At 27.6% G+C, this 27,574-nt stretch overlaps 1 protein-coding gene across 4 annotated transcripts in view; it reads right to left on the reverse strand.

The window, feature by feature from the left end:
• The window catches only part of LOC100571749, a 151,771-nt gene that overhangs the window by 98,750 nt on the left and 25,447 nt on the right, over positions 1 to 27,574 (reverse strand). For 3 of the 4 annotated variants that reach the window (XM_029486791.1, XM_029486792.1, XM_029486794.1), the window contains one exon: positions 11,845 to 11,891. The gene's annotated coding sequence lies outside the window, so the exon portion shown is untranslated. Of the gene's footprint in view, positions 1 to 1,775; positions 2,760 to 11,844; positions 11,892 to 27,574 lie in introns of those variants that run through there. The other variant, XM_029486793.1, reaches the window with a different exon arrangement.

Below are 27,574 nucleotides of genomic sequence, written 5' to 3' on the forward strand. Positions count from 1 at the left end.
TTAATTTGATTATAAAATACAAATGAGCAAAAGTAGTTTAAAAACAAAAAAATGAACAGTTAAATGTGATACAGTTTCAAATATGTTTAAAAACAGGAGTCTTATCAAATCACATCTTCCATCACATCAAATAATAACAGTTACAGAATTATAACAACAATAATAATTCCAAAATTGTCACTATTCATTTGTCACCGTCGCTTGTCAGGACAACCACTATATATGTACTTATATAATTGTATGTACGTTTTAATGTTACGCTGTTATCAACTATAGTTTGTTCATTCCTCCTTGATTTCAATACAAATTCAAATGTTACATTCCAATGATGAGAATTGATATTATTTAACATTTATTTTATAGAAACACTTGTTGATTGTTTTTCAAATAGTTTTAGTTACACTAACACGTATTCAATATAATTTTTAACTACACATCTCCTGCTGAAATTAGTGTTTAGATATATTTATCGTAAAAAATAGTCAAATCAATATTTATGAAAATTAGTAGATTAGTCTTGTTACCTAATTAACCTAACCTAACCTAACCCCTATAGCTCGTTTTGGAAATAATAAGTCAGCTGTGCATTATATTTCTCTTGCCGTGTAATCCCATCGTTTTCAGAACATTAAGTGGTTGGAAAAAAATGTAGTACCATGCATCATGATAGCTTTAGGTCGTTGGCTCAACAATTTATTGGAATCGAATTTGATTTAAAATTAATTTATATCCTTCAAACGTGAAAGTCCACTAGATGAAGCTGAGGATTCTCAAATTCTAACGATTTCCTAGAATCGGTTGGAATAGTGATTAAGTAGTAAATTTGTGGTTGTAAATAAGTAAACATCGGAATGAAAAATGGTCGAGGTGAGAATTTGCTTACTCTAACATCATAATATTATACCTATGGTACAGTCTTAAGAGTTAAGCCCAAACCTACCTTCTACGCCTACAATAAAATACGTTGAGTATTACAGGTGTCTATATATAGGTATAATAAAAGAAATATACTTATACTTAATTTGAATACAATTATTATTAAACTTCGTTTTGTATGTAAAAAAATGGAATCTGAATACGAATTAAATATCGTAGTGAATACTACAGCAATATTCAATATCCACCTCATTTTCTAATATTATATGGCAATAGTATTACGCCTATATGTAATCACATTTCTGCGAAGTGCGAAAACGACATTTCTAGCCTGTGGACATGTAATATTATGATTGTCTCCGTCTCACTACACACGATTCACATTTAACGTTATCCGCGTTTTGTGTTGGATTTAAATCAATACCTCCGATAAAGTTTCTTTTTCTTTACGTACTTTAACATATTACTTATACGTGACATTTTCCCCATACGTGTATCTAATCTGGCAAACAAAGTCCATATTATTATATTATTTAATTTAAATTAATATCAGTATTAATCTACTTTGTTATTAGCTAAAAATGTAAAAAAAAATAAAAATATAGTAAATATAATAATATTATAATATTATACAGAAATTCATAAAATATGAAAAATGTATTGCTATTTTCAAAAAAATAATTTAGGTACCTCTATTCGTCTCGTATAGTATCTACCTACTTTTAAAGAGAACACAATAATATTATCGTTTTGAAAAACGCGATCGCATCTCATATCATATAATATTTCGATGGCCGAAATAACATATTATATAATATTATAACACCTAGGTAAAAAACGTATGGATATAATAATAATAATAATAATAATAATAATAATATTACATGTAATATACCCACTGCGCAGTGCGGTCTTTTACATCTCGCTATCGTGGTCTGATGTACAGGTGTTTGGAGCGACGCGACCGTAGCGTTCCGAGCGGCGACCGTACACGTTTTATATAGTTAGGTATAATGCGACTCTCGACTGGGATTTATATGAAGGTGGGGGGGGGGTATTGGTCGAGAGAGAGGGAGGGGCAGAGAGATGCAACATAATATGTATGTGTATATAGCTGCGGTTGTCGAGAATCAGAGGTCGCGAATATTAATAGTGAAAATTCGAGGTTTACGTGAATAATTGATGCGCGTACGAGGAACGTGTGTATCTATATACTCGTGTAATATATATATATATGAATTGGCCGATGTACCGCAGCTACCGGGGAGTGGTGGGTTCGAAGATAGAGAGAGAGAATGTGTTTTATCAGCGCTCGCGGAACAACGGTATATTAGCTACCTATATGGTCGGTGTGTGTGGACAGCGGTGACGGTGGCGCGGCCGGGACGAGGGATAAAATATTAAATTCGGATTACTCTGCCGGGGGAATCGGAACGGACATGAAATATGCAAAAACGAATTTCCGACCGTCTGTATCCACGACCTGCATAACCGCAAACGTCGCTGGACAGTGCGCATAAGACCGACTGGCAGCTTTATAATCGCGGTGATTCATTACATTATTATTTTGTATAACAATACCTATTTTTTATTTTTATTTTTTGTTTTTTGATAGCGTGGGGGGTGATAAAGACTAAACGTTTAAATTAATTTAACACCTAGTGTTAGAGAGGGAGCTCTGATATTTTTGATCGAACCGAGTTTTTCTTCTACTATATATGGAACAGAAATCAATTTGTGATGCGGAGGTTCACTAATACTGCTTAGGCGACCCACTTCCCAGCAATTTCCTTTAGGTATCCGGTACACATAATTATACAATAAGTTAATATACCGTTTTGTTTTATTAACACCAAACGGCAATTTTACATACTATATTATAACTACTGATATGGTAAAAAAAGCTTACAATAGTCAGTTACATAGAATACAATTTAGGGCTAATAAACGTGAGAAAGTTATTACTTATACTGAAAGACAAAGTGCTAAATATATATAATATTATTATTACCGACTGTCAATTTTAAAAAAAATTGTTTTATTTTATAATTTCATAATAGTTGAATCAAGTAAAAATGGTTGATATTATAATATGAAAGTACCTACACGGTATAGAATTTCACGTAGGTATACTACAACGTTATTCAATTTATTTTATACGAAAAACTATGAGCCTCATTACTAGTGCTCCTTTGACAAATCCTAAGCACTATAAACGCACCTCCGCATGTAAAGCTATAATTTTAGTCTTTCTAACCACGATTTGAAATATTTAATACTTAATTTTAGCCTATAGGATATATTTCATAAGCTTGCCTGTACCTATAATGACCAGAAGGAAAAGGCTCCGTGCAACAACGAGACAAGTCCACTTTTATCAATTATTCAGGAGAAGCAAAACAAAATTATTTGTCTCATTCACCTTAATGGGCGGGAAATAATGCTTTTTGAGATATCTTTGGAAATAATAAAGCAATTTGTCTGATTGTTCTAACAAAATATAGATATTTCTTCCATGAATAATATTCCACGAAAAACTCATTTTTCATAAAAATGGACTTGTCTCGTTGTTGCACGGAGCCTTTCTAAGTGTGATTTAAGGGGTGGCATAATATTATACATGTAACATAAATCATAATGTAGATTTTTTTTTATTAATTAGCCCGCGGCAGCTTAGGTCATCGGGTGGTTTTTTACTTTGGGGAAGGGTACCGTGGGTTTTTGTAAACACGTGTGTTTTAGTTCGGCAGAATTTTCAAGTGGACACCTGTAGGCCGGTATCTGCCATGCCCGAGTGGGGGATGGTGGCCTCTCTCTCCAGACACTTTGACTGCCTGAAGAGAAGTGCCATCCGAGACCGAGGTTCGAACCGACGACGGTGCGCGTCGCAACCGACGCCTTAGTCAGCTTGACGACTCCGCCCTCAGTAGAGGTAGATTATTTTATTTCATCAAACCATTAATGTCTGTACAACAAATATAAATATTTTAAGTTATTATTAGACTGTAAAATATTATAGGGCAGGTACCTATATTATTTGGTGGTTAGATGTTTAAATAATTGTTGTTAAATAATTTATTATCAAAATGATTGATTAACGATAGATTCGAGTAGAGTATCGAATTAATGAAAACGAAATATTTATTTAAGTTTTTATTTTCAATTATTCGGTATACCTACATATTATTACTGAATAATATTCTATATTAATTAATTTATGAAAACATTGAACGATACCTATCATAATATTGTTATGGAAATATAAAAAAAATATTTATGTTTACTTTAAGTTATGAAGTAATTCATATTATATTATCAGCTTCTAGTCATAGACAATGGAGCAATATTATATATAAAATGGATACCTTCTATAATATAATAAATATCAATGGGGGTAGCGTTCACAAAGTTTTAGTAAATGCCTCATCAATACCACTGTTAACCGAAGTAACCATTCCCAATAGGCAATAACCATTATCAATAATAAACAATGGCTTTTTTTTTTTGTGAAATAAAAAATATATTATCCTGTGGGTGATCACTCATGAACAGAAAGGAGATCAAGGTGGCTTACCCACTCTATATTATCTATGGATATAGTAAAAAGTTTATTTTATTCAAATGCCTATCTAAACTCTTTTTATTTATAGAACTCTTTGACGTTTAAACTTTAGTTGGCTGTTATAAATAATAATGTAATAAGTAAATGCATAATATCTATGCTAATAATATAATATTTATACTAGCTATAAAGTAATTTTAATTTGATTGCATAATAATAATATCATCTTTCAAATATTTTAAATTAATTAATCCATCATAAAAATAGCTTCCATACCGCCTAATATATTTCTTGAATTTCTCAAGCATTCAATTTCTCATAAAATTATTATTTATAAAGTCAAAACTAATGTAGATTTGACCAATCTAAACATTAATTTTGTTTGTTATTGTGTTTTTAAATATATTTAAATTTCGTATCATAAAATAAACCTTAAGGGGGCGGGAGAGGGCTCCAGTCAATGAAAAAAAGTAACTTTTAGACCAATAAGCTAGACAAAATTGGAAGAATTTGGTTTGACAGATTTTAATTTTGAAAAAATGGTTGAATTTATAAGCTTCTAGACTATGTTTCTTAAGAATCACTTTTTTTATTTAAAATCAGATGTGCCCAAAATAAATACAAATGTAATGCAATTATTTCATGGGATTTCTAATCCCAAATCCAAATGTAAAACTATAATGCATATAGATACAAACCTAATCAAACCAATTCTAAAAAGATTCAAAACTCAACACGAATAGGATAAAATAAATATACTATACAAATTAGAAGTTATTTTTAATCTTATGGTAGGTGTTCAAGTATTGGGTGTACTGCTAAAAATGTCCAAGAGCAGTATTTGAATCTCCGTTTCACATCTCCAATTACCAACGAAATTATATACAATCTAATTCCTATATGTCCAAAATTCAATCTCTGAGATATAACATAATATAGTGATCACATTGAGTCATGGGAGTTGTGTTAAGACGTCTAGTACTCAATGACCATCTAGAAATCTTTCTGAACATGGGAACGCTTAACGCATGCGATGTAATTAACAATTTTAAAATGAAAACTGTTAAAGGAAATCATAAACATGCATAATTTCTTAACTGCATAAGTAAATACCACACAAAAGCTTCCCTGCGACAAACCCATTAGTTTTAGCTCTTCCTTTTAGACACATTACTAAAGCATCTATTGCAGGGCGTCTAAAATGACAATGGGAGGTACCTTTCAAAATATTTTCTTCCTAGTCAATTAAAATATTTATTGGGTGGAGTGAATCTATTAGTTGCTCTTCCTATGTGTAACAGTATTACATTACCAAATCGATTTTATATATATTTGATATAGTATCACTTGTAGCCTGTAGGTACTTATTAGTTATGGCACAACATAATATATTTTGTACAGATTGTTTATCGGATTAAAAAAAAATGTTGAACAGACAGATTTAATTTATATTTGATTATAAAACGATGTTAAAACAGACAAAAAATACAGTTTTTTAAACTTTTAGGATGAGAATATTTGTATTTAAAGTTCTAAGAAAAAATATTGTTTAAATTAATATTATATATTATTCATACATTTGTATTAAAAATTATATAATTGTGAAACATAAATTTAATTTTTAAAAGCTACCGTATTTCAAATGCGCAGCATTGTGCTTGAATTGTTTTTTGTATATACCCTCGTAGAGTATTTAATTATACATTACAAGCCATATTATGTATAATGTATTTATTAAGTTGTTTGGAAAAAACTTAATTAGATTTCTATATGATGTATATGACCTACCTGTATAATATTTGCTATGATTTGAAATGTTGATATAATATATTTTTTAATATATACCAACAAAATATTCCTGCCGCCAGCGAAATGGAAATTATGCGTCACACCATGTATCAGATAAAATCATCAATGAGTCTTGTGCAAACATAAATGCATAGATATATGTTTAACAACTAATTTGATATTAAAACGATGACGCGGTATGATTGAAAACAGTTGATTATTATTGTCGTGTATATTATGCAACAATTCCGTATAAGAACGATGCGTAGGTACAAGTATAAAATGTGTGTTTGTCTGAGTATATATTATTATTATTAAACAAAATATTTAAGCTATTAAATATACTCAGAGAAAACTTTTAAGAAACTAAAGACCATGATAAAAAAATCAACATAAGATAAAGATATTAATAATTTTCAAAACTAAAACATTTTTGATGATCGCTTATAAAAAAAAACCCACTACATCATGATTAATAAAGACTGTTTAAGTGTTTTTATCATCATAATACCTATGAATGGGCTACATAAAACTTTCCCCAAGTAGGTCAATCAAATGTACCGCGATCTTGAGGTTCAATAAAATTGTATATCTTTTGTAAGGTTTAAAATGTTTGTTTTTTTATTGTCTTAACAATAATTTTATGTTTTTTTATTGAATAACATTGATTATTTTTAAATATCAACTAAACAATGCATTGGTAGTTGGTACCTATTAAAAATACAAAGTTTATTATTTTCTATATAATTTAAACTTGAAATGATGAAGTTGAATAACCTAACCTACCTTTTACCCCCAACCATTATATCATAATATGGTTGTACCATAGACTTTTAAAGTTAAAAAAATGATCTGATACAGAGAGTAAGATTATAAAAAAAAAAACTATACAACCACTGAGTCATCTATAAAATATAGATGATTTATGAAAATAAATTAATACATTATAATAATATTATAATATACCCCCATTAATATATTGATAGAGATATAGGGGGTTGGTGGGAGGAAGTGAGGGAGAGAGAGGAGAAGTTTAACAACATTTTTGGAAAAAGATTGCATATCTACATATTTAGGTAATATCACATAGACAGGTATTAGTCTGTTTTTTTCTAAACTTTTTGGGGGACGAGTAGTCCATACATTAATGTCTTTAGAGTTGTACACGTGTACCACTCTGCCAAGCCCAGATACAAAAGTTATGAGTAAATAACTATTATACATACATATTACATACATATAACAATATGCAACAAAATTATTGAAAGGTAGGTACCTACTAACAATAAAAATAAATAGATAATTGTAGAATTTATTACGATACCAACTCATACTAAATAATTAAATTTTTAACTCATATAATATGGTTATCAATCAACATAATAATATAGTTGTATCAATATTCGGGTATTCAGAGTTCCAGGCACGTTGTATATCTATAATTTTTAATATAAATATTATATTTATCAAATGCTTATATGTATAATGCCATGTACGAGTATAATAATACCATTATATCAAAGTACAATTGTATTGTTAAATTAATTGTACCTGCATAACTTGTAGCAAACTTTGATTTTAATGATCACGAAAGTGTTGGATAGATGAAATAGATTACAGACGAAAGCTGTTTTTCAAAAGAACGAACAAAAAAAGTTTAGAAAAAGTTCGACATAATAAGTTTAAAATAAACATTTGTTTTTATTGTACTACTGTTCAAGTATACAAGCTTATTATATGGACATGGGTTCCAAGATTTTACGAAACTTGTATGTTTATTATTATTTGTACTAAAAGAAACACTTAACTCTCCATAATGATCGGTGAAATGGCTAGGTTTAGAAAATTATAAATTTATACGATTTGAATTCTTAAATTAATTAATTTAAAATATATACACTTAATTGTTATTATAGAACTTACTCCAAAATATATTTGAATTATTATTTACCCATAACTTCAATGTTATTATGATGTACCATATTCTTTACTATTATGGAGAATTGTAAAATCAATAATCGTAGAAAATAGTTGAATTGAATAATTATACTACATTTTTAAGTTTTTACCAAGTTTGAAATTTGATGAAACACCCAAATAGAATTTTAGTTTTTGGAGTTAAATAGAATGATATAAATGTCTGATAACCTTTTATTTATTTTTAGAAGCTACCAGTAGTATTAATATATTATAAAACATTCTAGAATTACATGATAAATATGAGTTTGTCTTTTCAGCAGGGCTTGAAACCGTTTTCAAAACAGATTTCAGAAACCGTTATAAACCGTTTTAAAACCGAAACCGAAACCGTAATCAAAAACGAAACCGAAAAAAATTGGATACCGGTATTAAATTCAAAATCGAAACCGTAAAAAATTGGAAACCGTTATTTTTTTTTTAACTGACGTGTTTTTAAATACTTAAATTCCATTAATACGCATAATTAATAATCATAATAAAATTGAGATCATAATTAATTTTGTTGATAAACATTTCATTATTCGCAAAATTATTAGTTACTTCATAAATAGTAATGAAATAAATTAAATTTACTAGCAAATACTATATATGACAATTGACAATACGGAACAAAGAATGATAATTGTATAGACGACATAGCCCCCTGAAAATACTTTAGAAACTGGTATACAAAACCGAAACCAAAACCGAAATTTCTTAATACCGGTATTGCTAAGTTGAAACCGAAACATTTAGAAACAGGTATTCAAAACCGAAACCGAAACTGCAATTTCTTAATACCGGTATTGTTAAGTTGAAACCGAAATCGTAAAATTTCAAAACCGGTATACAAAATCAAAACCGAAACCGAAATTTCCTAATACCGATATTGAAAAATTGAAACCGAAATCGAAAAAATTAAATCTGGTATACAAAATCGAAACCGAAACCGAAATTTTTTCAATCGGTTTCAAGCCCTGCTTTTCAGTTTAATTATTTACCAATAATTTACAAAAAAAAAAAAAAAATCATAGAATTATCTTAATATTTGTACCTGCTTATAGGCCAACTGATTTATTTGATTTGCCAATAAAAGCCCCTGTAATTTTAAATCTATCTGGAAATTTTATATTTTTAATATATAATATTCAATCAAATAAAGTAAATTTTAATTTTAAATATTCAGTTTTGTCGGAATTGCAGGTAAAATAACTTATTTTAGTCTGTGAAAATCCAATAAAATTTTGTTTGGATCGTATGAAAATAGTTCCTTTTAATTGTAATCAGCTTCACAGTTTTCAGGTATCAATGGTCCGAATTCTTTATAGCATTTTTAAAATTTGTAACGTTTTAAAACATTGGCATTTACGATGTATCAAAAATGTATGAAATAAGATTGAAAAAATAAAACAGTACTTGAATGTACCTAATATTACTCTATACTACCAAAGCGATACTTAATTACCTACTTGTTTTTTTTCAGATTTTAAGCTATTCGTCATTGTGCAATAAAAATATTGTAATGTTTGTTTTTTTTACAATAATATAATGTAAGAAAACATTTAGCACCTATGTTTATGTAAATAAATAAACTGTTTTTTAATTTTATATTTTACAAAAACTATAATTCATGTAGGTACCTAGTTAAAGAATAATATAATATCAATGAAATTGAATACTCATTAAATGAGACATGGTTCACAACGACCAGGTAAAATGTACTTGATCAAAAATCCAACGCGTGATTTGTATTCATAGTATAGTACTATTATATTGAATACACTTTTATTTTATATAAAGTTATTCTATTAAAAGGTTTATTGCGTTCATCTCGGAGTTAATATTTGTGCAAATTGTTATCCGAATACACTGAAGTGTATCGGTGTAATTTTGAATTATGATGATTAACACTATAAATACCATCTAAATACCTTTCTAAGGAATTCTAAAGAATTATGATACATTTGATAATACTTCCATAAAAAGGTAGAGGTACCTACTTAATATAAAATATTGATTGAAATCAGTGACGAATAAAACAATTTAGTTAAGAAGTCGACTGAAAATAACGATAAGGAACTTTTTTTAAAAATCGAATAGCTCGATCAGTGATATGCGTACAATAAGTGGTAAGAATAAAATTTTGCTTTTATTTTTTACATAGTAGAAAAAAAAATGTAACATCGTAAATCATTAAAGATATTATAACCAATATTGATGAAAAAAAAATACAGATTTTTAATTTTCTCTACTCGTTATATTTTCCAGACATATTTCTAGACATATTTTTATAAATATATATTCAAAATTCTTATAAATCGAATAATAATCATGATCTACGATGTGGCCCATTGAGATTTAGTCACTATGCATAATACTCAGACAATGAACCCGGTTTTTCCTACTTCGGACACAATGGCCTATTTCATACCAATCAAAGTCCTATACCTAGCACATATCCATACACACTGTCTATAGTTATTCTCAAAATAAAAATAAAAAATATGTTTTAGAGGGTAGTGAATCGATTTCGATATATAATAATAATTTAGACTATACCTGGTGCAATAAATATTACAATAATAGTAAACGTAGAACATTTAAATAATATAATATTCGTTTGAATATTATATAGGTACCTATTACTTATTATAGTCATCTGCAGTCCCAAATTTTTGTCAACATTGGGTGGGACGTGAAATTTTCCACAGTCTAGTTATCATTCTTATTTTAAGCATTTAAAAATTTTAACTCCCTACAATTAAGTTTCTGCTAAAAAAACAATTTATCCCCCTCCTAATAATAATGACGTTTCTATTATATTTAAAAAACATTTGAGAATACGTTTTTTTGTGATATTCCAAAATACTAAAATACTCATTTTTGGTAAAAATGTTTTTATTTTCTAAAATATCTGCATCAAAACACAAAAAAGAATCAAAACAACATACTATAATATGTACTTATAAATATTTGAAAGAATTTACATTTTGGGCTTTAAAAAAATTTATTTAAACAATTTTTTATAAATAATGATCATAGTTGATGCATTAGTTACAATATTCACTAATCATAATATATATAAAAAATAAATGAAATATTTAGGCAGGTACCTACCAATTATTGTATTATTATAGTAAACGAAGCCTTTGCCTTATTACAATGCCTACTATAGATTTAAATGTCTTAAATCGGGTAATTTACCTAGCTAAACATACCATCGTGATATAAACAAGTTTTAAAAAATATATATATTATTATACAATATGAAAATTACAGAATTATTTTCTGGTTTATAAAAATGTGAATATTGTTCAACTACGTGTAATAATATTTTATCAAACTATTAAAGTGTAAGTGTACCTACGTGTTGTATAACAGACAAATATGACTAGGTAATATATTATCTTTATGAACTTAATAAAAGTACCTACTTTAAGATGTTAGGATTACATTTTTATTTTTACCTGCCTGCCATTTTTGTGTGTGTTATTAATTTAAAATAAGATTCTTCTGACTATAGGCTATTTACATCAACGGATAATATGTTATACAAATCATATAATTTTAACTATTTTAATTTTTAACATGATAAAGATTAATAATTAATATCAGCCATGAATAATAACCTAATAATTAAATAAATACTATGTACTTACTCTTAGTTTGTTCTTGCAGTATCCAAAATGAATCGCATCTTTAGATCCTAGAAAAAAAGAAAAAAGCATTTTATTTACTATTTGTTTTTTATATTTTCAAGTAAACAACAATACCAATTGTATTGTTATTTTGTACAATGAAAAACATACGCAAAATACGAAATGACATTTCTCTTCACCTTGAAATAATACACCATATACCCTTTTTTTTTTTTTTTTTTTCATCTTTTAATTTATTATTATACAGTTTTAAATATCTCCAATGAGTTATTTTTAGTTTTAAACATCCTAAAATTTTACATAAAATATAAGTACCTATAAAACTATGCGTACGTTTCATAATTAAAATCATGTTTTACCATGTCCGTTAAATGTATATTCATTCCACCGTATGTTATAACCATATTCCCACATTCAGTGAAATATATTATTTATGTTTATAAACTACGTATATAATATTATTATGGTAAATATAATATAATATTAAGTTTATTTGTAATTTGTTGAATATTTTTAAGCATGAAAAGATAGATTTTTAACTAGGTATCTATATTTAGAACTAGCTACATATTGTATAAGCTTGATTATAAACTAACCAAGAATTATTATTTTAAATTATAAATTACATATTTATACCTACCAATAGCATTAATAATTAATTGCACTTTATAGATCGTAAAAGGTAAATGGAATTATCCTAGCTGATGTGTTATCGTTTTTTAATTAATTTTTATTTTGAGAAATTTTAACGTTGGAAATAATATCAAATGGCAAACAGATGTGATTTAAATTCTGGAAATAATGTTTCCTTAGACATAAATCAAGAGTCGGATGTCTCGACAAAACCATTGATTTATAGAAAATAGCAGAAAACCTGTACGGCATCCGGTAAATATGACAAATTGGTGTGTAGGAAAATTATCAGTTTTCAACACGGTATTGTTATGAAATTGAAAAATCAATCTTGAATGGAGGAAAAAAAGGAGAAAATAAAATAGGGGGAGAGAGATAGAGGGAGAGAGAGAGAGAGAGAGAGAAATAGAGTCGGGTAGATAGAGAGCAAAAGAGACCGCGGGAGAGTAACGCAAAAAAAATATATATATATTATATGTACATAAAAGTTTCTGCTGGGTAAGAGCAAATCCAAAGGTCAGTTAACAATATACGGAAAAACCTCGTAAATATACGAAATGTTCAATAATTTATGTGCTTTTGTTTTCAAGACGAGAAACTATAATGATGTAACTCGGTCGTATTTCGTGTACGTGCACAGACTTGTTTTGTTTATTGGTATCACAAATCGCACAATCAACATATTAAATACACATTTTGTCACGGATCGGATGATTTTGAATGCACGTGAAGGCCCTGCGATACCATGTGTGGACATTGGCTATAACTTCAAGTTTCTATCACCACTATCTGCCTACGTAAGTCTTAACTTGTTGTTGAAAGTTTGAAACTATAACAAAGGTTGTGAGATAAAAATACTATTATCGTTATGCCACATTACAACATGATTTTGTACACTTATAAAAAGCGATCCAGTTAATTATGTAGTAGGTGCACGTTCGTTGTTTCCAAAAGTATTTATTGTCTTTTTTCAAAATATTATTTATTATCTACAAAATGTAACGTCATTGCAAAACAACAATACTTTTGACCCATTACTACGCTCGTCTAATTGTTAAATAAGTACCTACTTAAAAATAATTAACACTACCCATTCAATATCTGATTTTCATGTATCAAAGTATGACAAAAAATATTTCACTTCTGAATAATATTATGTAGGTAATTAAAAATGTATGTCATCATTCGAAAAGTATAAAAAAAAATGTAATATATTTTAACAAAAAAAAAGAATTATAATGTAATACCAGCTATTGTTTGGTGATTTTTATTTATATAAAATAATATTTAAAAAATGTATCTATTGTTTTAGAAATGACCTGCAGAGTGTGTCACAAATGTATCACCTTATATTATTATATATTATCATACCTACCATCCTACCCGTTAGCGTATACCTTACTTGTATATTGTACGACGAAAACAATAGTGTGGTAGTGTTTTAGTTTCGAATGAAAAATACATACGACAACTGCCATTTTGTAATTCTATCGTTTTACCCGATAAATATGAAGTTGGTTGGTAGGTACCTGTAGTGGAAAAGTTTTTTAAGTTTACACGCGTTCTCACAACACTAATACATAATATATTGTTATTGGACATTGGTAAAGTACCTATAATAATATAATATGCATTTGTGTAACGTTTTACATGTTGTAATAATACAGTAAAACAATAATATGCCATTCCTCGCAATATCCATTTACATAACACCTGTTAAATAAATGCGCGTGTGTCAATTTCCATACATTATTCGACGAGATAGAATAAGATATACACAAATACCTTCTTATTGAACTTTTTTTTTTGTTAATATACTAGGTATTATTTTTTTAAATAAAATATAGTGAAATGAGAATTATTCAGAAAGTATTTATTTCCTTTAAGTAATCTATTTAGATTAAGCCTCTGAGTGCAAACAAAAAAAAAATTAAATTAATACTCGGATGGTGATTTTCGTTAGTATTACACTATCAGCTAGGTAGTCATATTGTAAGTTAATGTCTGTGGTTAGGTCGCCCCACTGCGATAACGGTGTGCCATTAAATTAAAGTAATATCAGAAGTTAACCTCGAAAGGTTAAAAGGAAAATAAACACTCAATAACAGTCAACTACACAATAATATTGTTCTGAATATTATTCTGAAGTATAATGATTGTTGAAGCAGCGTATTGCTTTCTGTTAGGCGTTGTCCCTTAGCGTTATTGATTTAATCATGTCATCTCTAATATAATATACAAATGTAGGTGACAGATAGGTTTGCCCTGGCCGACGGTACCAAAATAGGTAATGGATCCAAAAATAATGTGCTACATTGTGGGGCTTACAATCATTATTATGGACAGGGCAAAGGCAAACAGCTCGGAAGTGGTCATTTCCTACACTTTTGGCCCGGACGACGAAATAAGTGAGTCAGCATGGGACTTAACCTAACCTATTAGAAAGGACTACTTTATATACCGATCACCGTCATGGTCTTAATAACAAATGTTTTCGTGCGGTGCTTTGAGCATCCATGTTTACCTGGCGGTGTCGTCATCGGATAAGTATTGTATGTGCTGTACCGGAAATACCTACCATACCCGCAACGGCGGGCTATAGTGAATCTGTATCGAAGGGAGCTTTTGTAGTTGCACTGAAGGTCTGCTGGATTACACCGGTGAGAGCTTTTTATCATGATAACACTAGACTGCTGGATATCTCGTTATCCGGCGATCGCTGCATCTTGTATTCGGTCTTTCATTAAATGAATAATGAATAAATAATTATTAATGTATTCATTTTTAACCCTTGATTTTCTCTGGTCTAGTAAGTTGAAGTGTTCTGGTCGAAGGTGTTTCAGTAAGTGCCCATCTCAGTGAAATTTGCTCGTATATAATCGATTACGAGTTATCGATAAACGGCGGTCATTTAAACCAACGACTGACATTTTAGCTCGACGATAATCCCCTCGTTCATCGACCGTCGTCACTTGTAGCATGTTGCTTTCATTTAAATGGATTATTCAAAAGTATTTTAAATTGGTAATGAATTTTACATTTTTCCCGTATTGTGTTCGATTTTTCAAGCTAGAAGATAGGGCGTAGGTGAAGGTTTTGGGTAAAATAGCCACACTTCTACCGAGTCGGGGTTATCTTTTATTTTGGTGGTCCTAAAAATGACCGTTTTCATTGTAATTTGTTGTGTAGAGTTATATCCATAACAATAACTGTTGTAAACATGTGTGAATTAGAGTTGACTATTATCTCACAGAATACCAACCCACAGTTTATACCAAAAATGTAATATAATTAATTTTAAAAGTTGATCGTTGATAGTATTTAAATTTATTTTTATGATATAAACATTCATTTACAACATTTATATTATAATATTTTAAACAACGATAAAAATTATAGAAATGATAAATGATAATACAAAATATACAGCTAATTCTTTTTGAGTCTTCAGAATTAAAAAAAAAAATGTTGGAGCAATAAATTACGATTTTAAATGTATCAATTTTATTGAAAAAATTCTTGTCTTACACATTTGTATTGTATAGCCTGGAGTACAGTATTTTTAAATAATGAAAACATTTTGAGAATTAATAAAGTAGTTTATTATTATTATTAATAATAATTGAATAAATATAAAGTTAGTCCTTAGTGGTCAAACGTCAAAACATGATAACAAAACAACAAATAATAAAATAACTAAATAGTAATAGGAAAATAATAAAAATAAAGATGAAGTTTATTGAATACATAACGCTATAATACGTATATTTCCTATTATGTAGGTATCTTGTGAATTTGTTAAAAAATATATCGAGACTGTCTTTGATAATAATATAGTCATACGTCTATTTTAGAAAAATTAACATAATTTGTATTCATAAACTTATTTATGATTTAAATGAAAATAATTTTTAGGATTAAATATTGAGAAATATCGTCACGGAAGATATATTTTTTGTCCCCTTAAAATATTGATTTCTAAGACACGTGGACTGGCTACTTTCAGTTTCATTCTTATCAAACATATTTTGTTTGATAATATTGGACCAAGTAAAACAGATTTATTTGTAACTGGAATTATGCGTCAGTTACCTATAGAATTTCATCAATTTGTAAAAACCATTCGTCAAAAATTAAAACCGAATTGAATTAAATATAAAGTGACAGTTTCTAAAAAGAACATATTATTATAATTATTGCTTTGCAAAAAATGTTCTCATTTAATTTTTATTTTCATAAATATTTAACAGAGAAGATATAAAAAAATGTTTGGCATATCTGATGCACAAAGAGGCTAAAATATAAATTGTACATTCCATTTTTAAATCAAATAAAAATTCGTGAATAACTAATGATTTGAAACGTTGAAATAAAGTAAATATGTATGCGTTAAGTTAAGTTAAATAAACAAAACTTACTAAACAAGCTGTTTAAATGCAAAACTGATTTTTTAGCAGTAATAATTATCAATATCAATACCAATGGAATCATTTATTTATTCTTAAATTTTTGTAATGAAAGTTCTTTAATAATCACACAATAATAAAACGTCACCACTCTAACTCCATTTAGGTACTCCATAAGTCAATAGTGATTACATTTACAGTTTTTAAAAGTTTCCAAGTTTCTTCAGTTAAACATTAGAACTGAAATTGTTCATTTTTCAAATTTTGTTGTCCGTAATATGTAAAATACTAAATTACTGGAATATTTTATTCGAGAGAAATGTATATACAAATATTCAGTTAAAAAAATTAAAATATTACATTCGCATATACGTGTTATTATTTACATTTCAGATTCAAAACAATTTATTTATCTAATTCCGTGATATAGTAATTATTATTATAATCTAATAGGTATACATTTTCCATTGGTTATCAATCAACCATTATATTATAGTGGATTATATTTTGATTTTGTTTGTCCAGAGTAATTAATGTTCACTTTTAATAACCTATATAACATTTTCAATTACATATAACTAAATTTGCTATTCAATTTATTGAAGAAAATACTAAACTCTAAAACTTACCCCGAGGTCCCTTTCATTTCCGGGCGGGCTGACAAATATGTCAAATCAAAATGCGAAAGCCCAATGCGTTTGACATTGGACTTTCCCTCTTTAACTGTCAACCAGACAAAATAAATCATTCCTAATATTATCATCATTGAACTGAATGATACAACGATTAATATAGCGACAAAGCAGTAAAATATTATATTATACTGGCGTATTTGAAAAAAATATTTTAAAACATTACATTAAAAGTAAATAAACTAATTTTTTTCTTTTACTATCAATTTTATATTTTATATAAAATCTGTTTTTTTTTTTTTTTTTTTTTAAAAACCATCATAATTCTATCTATTTTGTCTTTATCAACTGTAATTATATTTAAATTATTATGTACTATAGTTTTATAATCTTAAAACAATCCCATGTATATCAATATTGAATATGTATACCATGTTTTTCGGCAACTAGCATGGTGGACAGTCCGCTTAATAAAGTTGTTATATATATAATAATATATACAATGGTATTTTTTTACGAAGTAGATTTTTAACAGGCATATTTTTTTTAAGAAATGGAGATCTAGATATTGTTATGAAAATAATTTCAACTATAATATTTTGTATTATTATCTTTATTATATTTTTGTTCTTGTTTAGGTAGGTATACCGTAATACTGTAAGAAGTGAATTTTGCAAAAAAATAAATAGCCATCGTTCGACCCGTACGATACTTAGTACTATTTTCAACTCAAAAATAACGCACTATACAAAAATATATTTGTTATTTTTATGTGAATGAAATTAATGGTAAATTATAGTTTTAAAAAAAGTGGATGAGAGACAAGTAGGTACTCGTATTAAAAATTAACTTTAAATTTAAAAGTTACACATGGTATGCTTGTAGCTTTATTTTTAAGTTTGATAATTTTATGCGTAGGTACCGTAAGCATTATACCCAATTTTAACAATTGTTTACTTACATTGTTAGAAAATAAATCAATCATGATTGTTATTCGTTTTCATAACTATGGATGCCTCCATTCTTACATATTATAATAATATGTTTAATCACAAAAAAAAAATTGTGTCGATAATAAGCAATCAATTATATTATCACAGTAATCTTCTAGGTACACTATTTATTCATATAATAGTTTATGATAAAGGAATGAATAAGACCGTTCGAGTGTTTAATTAACTTAATGATTAAATCAAAAGAACAAAATAAATAAGAATTGTTATATAGGTAGATGAATCAAAAATAAGTTTTTTACATTCTCAATTATAACAACAATTATTATATTATTATACATTAAGTGAGCTTGTGTCTGAAGTTGCTATATTATACATTAGTTACAGAAAGATAATTTAAGAATAATTATCAGAATAAATTAAAAATAAATGGTACCTGTGTTATGATATGTTATTACATTATAATTGCATAAACATATAATATATACCAACTTACATTAACATTACCTAATTATTATATTATTTGAAAAACCAACTATGAATTTACTACAATGAAATAGGTATTACTAAAACGTTGAGTATAATAAATAATAATAATAATTTATAAATACATATTTATTATTCTCTAACCAAACCTGATTCTGAGTATTACGATGTTAGTATTTTTTATTTTTATTTATTTAGTGTTCATAACTTTTTCAAACAATGATTTATTTATTTTATTATACCTACTTATTTTTTAATTTATATTCATCATTGAAATGTTTTAATATTCAATATTAAGAATGTTTCTGGTAGCTAATATAGTTTAAACTTGGGGGAGTGGTTATAAGTGAAAAATGATCAGCACTTACTTTTGAAAATAATCAGAAAAACTAAAAAAAAACAAAAAAAAAACAGAGTATTTACGCAACACCCATTTTGGATTATATGGAAATGTTGATTTTTTTTGTTGTAATTTAAATTAAATAATAGTAGATTTATTATTTGAATTTGTTACCATAAATACATTTTTTCAAGATACGATTTGAGTAGTTTTTAAAATATTTCATTATTTTTAATAATATCTTTAGGTACCTATACTTATAATCTATACATACCTATTATACATTTGAAATTGTCGGCTTTTTTTTAGTTTTTGTGACGAACGCCCATTGCTAAGCAAATAAGACATAAATAGGTATACCCATCATTATATAAGCGCGCACGGATGGTTCTAGTAGAATGCTGTCTATCTTTGTATAAACCGATTCACTCAGTTTTGCTCGCCCTCGTATCTCTGCTTCTTGAATTCTTCAGCCTTTGAAGTCACCATAGAAAACCAAAGGTGACAAGATATTCCATAGATATACCACAAAGGTACTCTCCTCTATTACAACTGTTCGTATTATTTTTGAAGAATACGAACAACGCGGCATGTACTCGCCAGACTTTATTATTTTCCACACCTTGAAGTTCGAACAATTATTGAAAACGACCGGTGACACACAGTATTTTTTCCTTTTTTTTGTTGATATTATTACGTTTTACTCTACAAACTTGGAGCAAGTCAATACGGATCACTCCCACGGGAATCGACTGTTGTGGTTCGACATCGGTAGACGGTGGTCAGTGGCCAGTGTATAGGCCACCAACCCAGGAAACACAGTTGTTATTGTTGCGATGTTTTTTTGGCATAAATTACCCTGTCGTGGCCACCGTATTACATTTAATTAAAAATAATTAATTACTCATAGCTAGGTATATGAATAAATGATTACTGATAAGCAATCTAGACTGATATATCAACGCCGTCCCCGTCGTTTTTAATATGCAATAATATGATTTATCATTGAATTAAAATTTAACGAGGCATAGACATAAAACCTTAGATCATTGGTATGTGTGTATTTCGTGCATTTGCAAAAAATATGAAAATATTATCTGTCACACCAATACATTTTCTGATGTTATAGAAAGCGTTGATATACCTTTTTCCTAAGGTAGTGATGACGACGGTCATGATGGATCATAAACTTTGTGTTTTAGAGCACTGCCAAAATTTGTTAATTAAAAGTCATTTAAATTTACTACCCAAGCTATAAAACTATACTATATAAGGGTGTTACTATTAGTTCTAAAAGTTATAATACAAGTATAACATATTATTATATTTTGTATTTTTAGTTTAAGTGACAAGTCATGGTAGTCACGAGTCACGACTAACTGTTTTATATTTTTTTCAATACCTATCTTTGGTATTGTAATTCACTGAAATGACTTAGGCAAATCATTGTTATGAAAATATATTATATTTTTTTGTAAGAGTAGCTAGGTACTATATTACTATTTAAATGTGAATTTTAGTATTTATTTATTTTTAGATAATTTATAATATATTTTTTCCAATAATTTTCTACAAAGTATGATAACAAACAAAAACTATTTTGTAACTACACTGTTTTTTTTTTCAATAACATTTATATAGGTAACATAAATAAAATAAGAAACAAACATGGTAATTTGATCACATTTGGTATATTTTCATAAACGATAGAGACAAATAGAAACTAATCAAATAAAAATAATAAACACATTTTTAAAGCATGAAAAAAAATTTAATTCATATCTTTTAATTGAATTATTTTAATACTCTTAGGTAGTAAAATACTAAAATACTAATATAGTTCATAACAAAATTTAAAGAAAATAATTGCCGAAGAATAAGGCCATTCATAATAGTTTCTTGATTAGTGTTGTATTGTTTGAATATACATTTATAGATGCACATAAAATTATTCGGTATTTTACGCGTGAATATCCGATTTTGTCAAAATTTAAACTTAAGACGCTCAGGAAATATATTTATGGACTAAATTAAGATTAAATTAATTTTAATTCCAGTTGTAAAAAAATGTGAATACCTCCTACTAAACATTCTATTAAATATTAAAATCTTAGGTATGAGTATTACTTATTAGGCATTTTATGAATTTTGAACTATAAAATTTTCCCGCTTTAGACGAAATTTATCAAAGTTCTAAATTTGAACGCTCGTAAAAATATAATATAGATAATATAGATTTACGCAAAATATTTTTTTTTAATTCCATAAATGGCAATAATTATTAAAAATATCCTAATACATTTTCAAGCTTTTTGATTGAGCGAAAAATTAAAACTTCACATATTTGTATAAGTAGCTTAAAAAGAGTCAATTATAAGATGCATAGAAAATGATGGTATGAACATTTGGTGAACATTTGAAATAACTACTAGAATATGTCGGATTTTGTTGAAAACTGGTTTTGCATAGAAATTCTTGTTTTTCCTATTTTTTTTTTTTTTTTTTTGGTCTTACAATTTAACCCCTCAAGGCCTCAAAGAAGCAATCAGATTAAATTATATAATTTGATACCAGAAAATATATCCAAAAACTAAGCATTTTTACTGCTCCAAAAGGTGACAACAGACACAAAAATAAAAAATAAAAAACACACATCAATGTGAAATCAATACATTCATCGCCCCACTCAGAATTTAAAATAAGTTGTATATTATATTATTACAATAACTTAATGATGCGTGATAACATTGAAGTGAAACTAGAAACAAATAGCCATTACAGAAGTTTGTATTATTTTATTCAGAATTATTCAGGGTCAAAGTATATATCTATTATATAAAAAAATTGTTAGATAAATTTGCATTTTAATTTTAAATGAGTGTTCAACGTCATGTTTTTAAATTATATTACCGATCGGAGTTTCGGTTAATTCTGTAGTTTATAATATTATATCAGTGAATGACTAATGGTTTTAAAATCGTACGAATGTTCATGTTGTAAGAGTAATACAAATCAAATACTATGTTTATACAATTTTAAAATTACGCTTGTCGACTATTTCTATGATAATTATTATTGAATAGGTAGTGTTAATGTGCAGCTCGGAATTTTCAGTCAATACACGTTTCTATGTTCAAATTCGGTAAATCAAAGTTGTAATCTAAGCTCCTGTGAGCTTTATTATGTGAATACCTTGTATATTATGGTACAGGGAACTTGCTAAACCCTACAGACACAACCCCCTAAAGGCTTAGTGGAGGGTTGTATATGTTCAAAATCATTACCACACACATAACGTACATATATGTGTTTATATTCGACTAAAATGGAGTTGTAAACACTACTAAGAGTTTAACCCATTGCCCGTCATTTCATTAAATAATGTAATTCCCTCCTACCTTCCAACGGAGAAAAACGTAATTCTTGTAATCAATTATTAAACATGTTTACTGTTCATACGATCATATGATTTTGTTTTATAATAAAAAATAAAATAAAAAAGGAGTCAATATGGTAATTGTACACTGTTATTTTATATATATATATAATTAATAATACTATAATATAATTACATTTTTTTTTAAAATAAATTCAAAATAGTTTACCATCAATAATTTATATGTACCTACTATGTAATGATATAATTCGTTTTCCATTGGTTGTTATGGCTACAGTTTTATTAAAGAAACATGTTCTAACTTTCTCAGAGGAAAAAAAATATTTTCTAACAGAGTAGAATATTGTGGTTAAAATCAATGTCCATTTTATTCCTCGTTAAATAGGTAAAATAAAAATAATAACCTGATAAATAATTCAAAACTGCTACTCTCATACCGTAATTAATAATTTATAAAACAAACTAATTTACTTAAAAAAAAGCAATATAATATTATTATTTTAAGATGAATAAAATGAATCAAATATTACAAAAGATTATGTAGATTAGATAGCATAGTATCTTTAATGACAGTAGTAATAATGTTTTTTTTAATAAAATTATTATTTTTTAAATATGAAGACGTGTAGGTTGGTGAAAATAAATCAACATCTCTGGCCTTTAATTTTAATCTCTTTATTCAAATAAAATAAATCAGAATTAACACCTCGATATGGAGATGTTTTTCACACTGCAGTATTTAAACGTAACTGTTCAAAATATAAACAGTTTCTTAAAGATCAGTGATTTTAATACCTGCAGTGCTATACGCATTGTAATATTATTAGTGCAAAATGTTTACTAATTTCTATATAACATAAGTAGGTACCTATACTACATCAGCTGTGCCCTGTCGTTATCCCACCGATCAAAACATACGACAATTGTTCTAGTACGAGTATTGTGCATGATATTATATTATTATAACCTTTAGATCCTTTGGTACAAATGTGCTCGCGGAATAAGGTTTGCAGGTGGCTTCTTTCAATTATTACTATTATTATTATTATTATTACTACTACTGCTATTATACACGTAGATATTGTTTGCCATAATTAATTACAGTAATATAGAACGCCACCCGCGTGTAACAGCACAGCAGCGTTTGCAGAGCACGTAATCCAAGGAGCGATGGATAAATGGAGACTCGAAACTAAAAGCGTTATTTATATAAGAGGAGTCGACGACAGTGTGGAGTGGTGGAAATGAAGAATAAAATTAATCGGATCCCAGAGGACATTTCGGGATTAGTCGCGTACATACACATTCGTAAAATGCTCATGCCGACGCGCACACACGAATAAACATCATGCACTAACACATCTATCATGCATGCATAATATTTCAGTCAGTAAAAAAAAATAATAATATTATATAAATCGAACAAAATATGTCGTTTGGTCGAGTCCCCCAGAAAAACAAAACCAAATTAAATATTTTATTTTGATAGTTGAAAAATAAACGATGAATATAGCTAAGGTGCTCTATACATACAAAATAATAAAATTATGTGCTCAATAAACGGGGTTTTTTTTCCCCATTTCATCATTCGAATTATACTATCATAACTTTCAAAAATGCACACGGATTCATCTGCTTTACACCAAAGTTTAAAGCACATCAATTGGAAAATGTGATCATAAAAGTTTGTCCGCTCGATAAAACTTTCTCATGGAGATTTGACGCAGTAATAATTTAATTTTAAATCCTTTCAGTAAACTTTTTTTATATTTATTCAAATGTTCACTATTGACACAAATGTGTCTCTACCTGTATAACACTTCGATATTTTACCGTTTGTAGCCCCCGTGGGTTTTGAAATATTTTAATAGTATTAACCCGTAATAAAAAAAATATAAATTTAATACGATTAAAACTCTGATTTACAACATAGCTATCCAATTTTAAACTAAATGTTGTCACGTTAACATGTCTATTTACTTGCTCCCGATAGTATGACAGAAGTGACGGCAATAATTTATTGTCCGTAAGTACAAATTATTATGTGTAGCAAATTTAAAATGTGAGAAACTATTTCATTTTCAAATTCAGCCAAATACTAATTCTCAGTTTTACCAAAGATATATGCCTATATTAAAAAAAAAAAACAAATAAAATGCAAATAATATTAAAAAGTAACTTCAAACAAATCTTCACTTAAACAAATGCACTAATTCAGTACGTCATTATTAAACTAATTTACAATAAACAATAAACGGTGATATTTGTTAAAATATTTAAAATATTGATGATCATTTATTAACGAAATTGTTTTTCTATAATATATAATTCATTAAAATGTCTTGGAAAATAAATGATTTAATAGATTGTATTTTAGATTTCTCAATATCTACCCACAAACATTATTGCACCACGAATCAATGTAGTGAGATCAAAAGTTTACGCTTTCATGATTTTTATTTCAAACTTCATGCGAATAAATGACTATTTTTTTTTTATAGAAACTGGGCGTTAAAAAACTACAAAGGACATAGATGGTGCCAAGTTTACATTGTATTGTTCATGTATCAAAGAACCTTTGATACGTGATCGGTTATTTTATATATTTTTCAGCTCACATTCCATACGCATGAACTTTGCGATGTTTTCAGAATATATATTGAAAATATATTTTACTCCGTCATTATATACGTTATTGAAAAGCAATGATTTTAGAAAAAAAAAATGCAATTAACTAAATTAATCAAATATCTTTTTAGAGTTTATCGATAAATAACCATTTAACGTAATTATTTTAAACGTCCACGATAGATTTATAGACTAAATAATAGAAAATATACTAAATTAATATCCTCTGTGAACATTGTAGTTGCAACTATTAAGTATTTAAATATTTATTATTTTATACACTCAGTTTAATATTTAAAAAAAAACAAAATACCTAAACAATTAAGTTTGTAATTGATGTTAAAATCACTAATTTTAATTTCAAATTTACAGTAGGTACGAGATATTTTTTGAAACTTTCGTGTATGTAACAAATAGTTTTAGGAGTTAAAACCATTTAAACTTTTGACACGAAGTCGAAGAAATAGAAAATGTGCTTGGAGATAAAATTACTTCTTCACCGCTTTGTCATCTTGTCTAAACTTTAAATAGTCATAGCTTTAGTAATAAACTGTAAGTTTCTAGTTTTGAAAATGTTTAAAAAGAATTTTTCAAACTGTGTTTAGAGTTATAATTTAACAAAGCTTTGTGCTTAAAAATGTTAAATATTGACTTTGTGAAAAACTCAATACAAACAAGACGATACAAATTATCAGGAATACAAACTAGTAGCTTGAGTGATGACAGTGTAGTCATATGATTACCTGATTTCGGAAATCGTGAAATGTTACAAAATATATATGTAAATGTACGAGTCACACAGAAGATTTTTTAAAAGTCTTTCTCTTGCACTTTCTCGATCGAGGGTTTTTTCTCGTAGAATTACTATGACACTATAATAAGTAAAAATAAAACTACTGTTAACGTCATTATTATGAAAGCCTCTCTCACATAAGCCGATGTGTCTGAAAGTATAAGAAAGGCTCAGTTAAGAAGATCGTACTTGAGTTTTTTGTTGCATTATTGTTGAACAAAAATTGACCGACAATTTTTTGCCTGTTATGAGTCCTGTGAGGTCTTTGCTAATGAAATTCGTTCAGGAATTTCCATGTCTCTAGGGAAATACGTTATGAAATAATAATGGTCGAGAAAACAGCTTTTTCCTGTAGACATTCCTTTCTCGAAACCGTCAGCTTTCTTATATTAAATTATAATGTAATTACACCGTACTTCACCTTCTCAATGAAGTTAAATAAACCACAAGAATAGGTATCGTAATTATTTATTTGTCCATTTTTTTTTAAACATTTTAACGATTTATAACCACCTAGTTTTTTTTATACTTTAACATGCTAGCTGCTGTATTGTCTGTATTTACTCTTTTAGGATTGAGTGGAGCGATGAATGTATTAATATTACAATGATGTAATAAATTGATGATATTTTAGATTTATGACCGAAAATGCTATTTTTATAGTAGAAAAAAATCTCTAATCTTTAACTTTGGGTTAAGCAAAAAAAAAAATCTATTCCAACACTCAGAATCTAAATGAGAAAACGAGAATTTTCACGCAAAACCAGTCTTTGACAAAATCAATTTGGTTTTTTTGTTGTAATATTCAAAAAAAAATTACCTTAGATAGGTTCTTTAAGTAATAACCAAATGCTTATATTAGCATTTTATGTACGTCATGTATATACGTATGATTTTCAAAATATTTTGACTCTGAGATATTTATTGGCATTTTAAATTTATTAGTTTTTTTTTAATGTAGATAAAAAAATATTAATTCGAGTAAGGCTTGAAAATATAATGAAAGATCCCACGTGAGTATAAAAGAATATGAATTAAGATTTTTTTATAAACGTTTAGTGTTTGACTTTTTACAAAGTTCATCAATATCACGAACTTTTGTAAACTATTTTGTAGTTAAACATCTATAATTTGTTGAATTGTTATAGGCTTATAGCTAATTTAAGGCTTGGACATTTCATAAAAGCCTCCCTCGTGATAGTATTTCTTACTGAAACCAAAAAATCTAAAATAAAAAAGGTGGGCAAGTGGGTGTCACTCTGCTGTACAGTAGGTTACAAGTGGGTCACTGTAATGGATGTTGTTAATTTGAATTCTATGATATTATATGATTGTATAAGAAAAACTATTCTGAGTGAAGATGGTCAGTCAGCCTATGATATTACTAAACATATTATTGTAAATAAAGTTATTTATTTATAAGTTTATAACCTATTTACGCGGAACCTTGTTTTAAATTTTA

The sequence above is a fragment of the Acyrthosiphon pisum genome, chromosome A1, assembly GCF_005508785.2.
Source record: "Acyrthosiphon pisum isolate AL4f chromosome A1, pea_aphid_22Mar2018_4r6ur, whole genome shotgun sequence".
Lineage (NCBI taxonomy): Eukaryota > Metazoa > Arthropoda > Insecta > Hemiptera > Aphididae > Acyrthosiphon > Acyrthosiphon pisum.